The 3,895-nt window shown below is 39.8% G+C and overlaps 1 pseudogene; it reads right to left on the bottom strand.

The window, feature by feature from the left end:
- Positions 1–450: 450 nt before the first annotated feature.
- On the bottom strand, positions 451–857 carry LOC110566150 (large ribosomal subunit protein eL32-like; annotated as a pseudogene).
- Between the last annotated feature and the right edge of the window lie 3,038 nt (positions 858–3,895).

Genomic DNA, 3,895 nt, shown 5'->3' with positions numbered 1-3,895 from the left:
ATACTTTCAACAGCTGTGGATACAGTTTCTTTTGTTCCCCCGGGGGTTTGCAAGCATTTGGCATTTGTTTTCTTCATCATAGCCATCTGACAGTGGTGAAACAGAATCTCAGAGCGGTTTTCTTTAATTTGTGTATTTTAGTGCATGTCGGGGAAAGTGCGTCGTGCCGCAGCATGTGTATGGAGATCAAAGGACAGCTTATGGAACTCAGTTTTTCCTTCCTCTGTATAGTTTGTGAGTCTGGAATCTAGGTCCTCAAAGTGGGAAGAAAATGCCTTTACACACTTGAGCCGTGTTTCTCGCCCTCAAAATGGATTGATTTGCATTTCTCTGATGGCTGAGTTATTAACATTATTTAAAATATTTATTTTCCTCCCATGTGTGTTTTTTTCAAGATGGCAGTTTTTGTGATTTTATTTTAAACACAAATAAAACACAGACTGAAGCCATCTACTCTTCTTCGCTGCGCAGTCTGGAGTTAGGATTGGTCACTCCGATAGCCAAGCTGTGCTGTGGGGCTCTTTCCACGGTGGCTTTTCAGTTCTTGGAGGACACACTGTGAGCAATCTCCACGCAGTAAGACTTGTTGCACATCAGCAGCCCTTCCAGCTACGTGGACCAGACATCGTGGACCAAAAGCTGTTAGGCAGGATGTGTTTGGTTTTCTTAATGCTCTGGTAACCAATGCTGAACATCAGGATCTGGCCCTTGAATCTTCTCCGAAACTTGCTGTTGGCACCTCTGGGTTTCAGCCAGCTTCGGTTAATTTTGACATTTTGGTCTGACTGGTGTCTGATGAACTTCTTGGTCCTCTTTTTGATGATACTAGCCTTCACTAGGGGCCGGAGGGCAGCCATGTTGCCTCAAAAGAGATGGCAGCCAGCTCGTAGGTAGCACCAAGAAAGAGGCCTCGTGTGTTTTCTTTTGAAAAATGTTTGTGCATTTCATTAGCCCATTTTCTGATTTGTATATTTTGTAGTTTGGGTGTTTAATGTTTGCCATCTCTTGTATGTTCTCGGTATCAGCATTTGTCTAAGGTGTAGCTGGCCAGGATTTTCTGCCATTCTATACCCTGTCTGTTTGCTCTGCTGACAGATTACTTAGTAATATAGAAAGTTTAATTTCATGTAGACCCTTATTACACACACAAGTGTGTGTAATCACAATTGATAACAAAAAAGCATATAAATTTAAAATCAAGCAAGCATGGGGTATATGGGAGAGTTTGAAGGGAAGAAAGGGAAGGGATAATATTATAATATCTGAAATAAATAATTTAAAAATTATGGTTAATGGCGTATGAGTTTGTAGCTGGGTTCTCTGTGCAACTGAATTGGTCTACATACCTGTTACTATGCCAACACTGTTTTTTTTAATCACTGTCCATCGGTGGTATAACTAGAGATCAGGTATTTTGATACCTTATCTGTGGTCTTTTGTGTTACATATGCATTTTTCAATTGTTTTTATGTATTACTGAAGCTTTATAACTATCAAATTTAATTTCCACACTTCATGCTCCTTACTTTTATCCTAGTGGATTAAATAATTCAAAATAATCTCTCAAAGGCTGTGAGCTATCTGACTCCTTACCAGTTTGAAAGAGAGGGCAGTGAGTTTACAGAAGCAGTTCAGCTTTGTTTGCCTCACTGGCAGTTAATCTTAGAGGCAGGCAAGTTGTCTGCCACTGAGCTACTTCTCCATTACAGGGAGAGAATCTTTAAAATGTGCATAAGGTTTATAATTCTGATACCCTGGATGGTGTGCCGAAAGCTAATCTGATATAAATAAAGCACCAATGTTTTCCAAAAGGATAAGTCAAAATTTAGAAAACATTTCATCTTATAGTTTTGCATGTTTTAAGCAACTATTTTAAATTCAAATTTGTACCATATCAAACCAAATATGATCAGTAACTGTATCATCATGAATCTTGGATTGACAATTACAAACTTATCTAACACTTGCTATACAGCAGACAAATTTTGGTGTTAGGATGCGTTGGTATATACTGTCTTCCCTCTCTATCCATGGATTTTGTGTTCCAAATCAGCCTAGTATGGATTGAAAAATCCTCTAAGAAAATATTTGCATGCTGATCAGGGTGTATTGCCTTATTAGTCTTGTGATGACAGCATCTTGACTGTACATGTACAATACTTTTAACCTTTGTGTGTTTGTTACTGTGAATGAGTGGACAGGTTCATGCGTGCCATGTAACATACCCGGATGTCAGAGATCAAGCTTGCCACCTTGTTTGACACTGGCTTTCTTATGGTTTTGTATCATGTCTATGAGGGTAACTAGCACCTGAGCATCTGAGGATTCTCCTCTCTTTTCACATATTTCACAGAGAGACACTAGGAGTACAAATTCATGCTCTCTGACTCTACTTTACTTGGGTTGTGGAACTCTAACTCACAGCCTCACACTTGTGTGCCAAGCAGTTTACCCAGTGGGCCTTGTTCCAACCCCTGTCTTCTGTTCTAACCATGGCCAAACCATTTTAATTGTCACTATTCCTTAAACAACACAGAATAGCAGCTATTTTGACAGACTTTCTATTATCTTAGATTATTATATAGAGAAATTGCAAGATATATGGAAGAATTCATAGGTTATACACATTATGTAACAATCATTACAAAGATTTTATTTTATGTAGGGACTTGAAAATCATAACTTGTGAATACAAGAAGGCATTACCTAACATTTCATGTTTACAGTCACATGATGAATGATGTAGCATAATTGTCTGTGATTTATGTTTCAAAAATTAACAACAAAAGCAAAGAAAAATGAAGTATCTTACCCAAAGTAACATAGCTTAGATAGGGCACACATAAATTTAAATGCTATAAATTCAACAAAATATGAAATATACTAGAAAAAAATTTTAATCCCTCACAAAGCAATCTGACATATAATTTCAATTTTACCTTATTTTTATAAATTTAACTGATATGTTGGTGCTTTGATTAATTTTATTATATTTCTAATACCTTCATCAGATAGCAATAGGAAGATATGAATAACTTGCGCAGATGAGAGATTCAAACAAACCAGGAGCAGTCATGCAGGTCTGTAGTCCCAGCAACCTTAAAATCTGAGGAGAGATAACATTCCGGCTCTGTTTCCTCCACCCTTCTAGTGAGGTCAGACCATGACTGTGGCTAGAGGACCCTAAGAGGAGGAAGCAGGGGGAAAAGCTACCACAGGTGATGGAGACCTCAGGCAGAGGATGAGTCCTGAAGACTCTGGAAGGCAGGTATTTTAACTGGGGGTGGGAGGCTATTTATGCCTCTGGGAAGTGACTAGGGGCTTTCCAGGTGAATGTACATGATTGGCTCGGGCTAAGGGGATAGGATGCCTCAGCTTCATGAGGCGGAATTCAAGGTGCCTGTTGTACATGACCTTATGAAGAACAAGAAAGTTTAACCTGGGCGCCAGCCTATGTGACCGCCTCAAGGGTAGCAGAGGTGAAGGCCTGAAGGCTACATGTTCCAGGACATACAGGCCCAGGGAAGGAGAGAGAGTGGCCTCATTCCTACCAATCTCAAGATATTTGTAGAGTTGGATAAGACTTGACCCCACTGTTGTGCCTTACTTGCTCCTCTGAGTTTCATTGCTCACTGGCCCACATCTCCCCCCTTTTGTTTTATAAAGGGGATGTATCATCACAGTCATCAGCTTCTAGGTTGGGAATAGTTTGGTATTGAACCAGAACCTGGTTGTTAGTAATTTTGGCAATGTGGCTTGCTTGTTGTTGTAGAAATTGCCTGAAACAAGGGGCCAGCAGGAAGAAAATGCGAATGGCTGGTAAGGGGCCGAATATGGGAAGAAGCCAGGCCAACAGAGGGTTTATATAACATCATGTAGGGCTACCCAAGGCTAA

This window comes from Meriones unguiculatus, chromosome 12 (assembly GCF_030254825.1).
Source record: "Meriones unguiculatus strain TT.TT164.6M chromosome 12, Bangor_MerUng_6.1, whole genome shotgun sequence".
Classification (NCBI taxonomy): domain Eukaryota; kingdom Metazoa; phylum Chordata; class Mammalia; order Rodentia; family Muridae; genus Meriones; species Meriones unguiculatus.
This window is presented reverse-complemented; position numbering and strand designations above follow the sequence as displayed.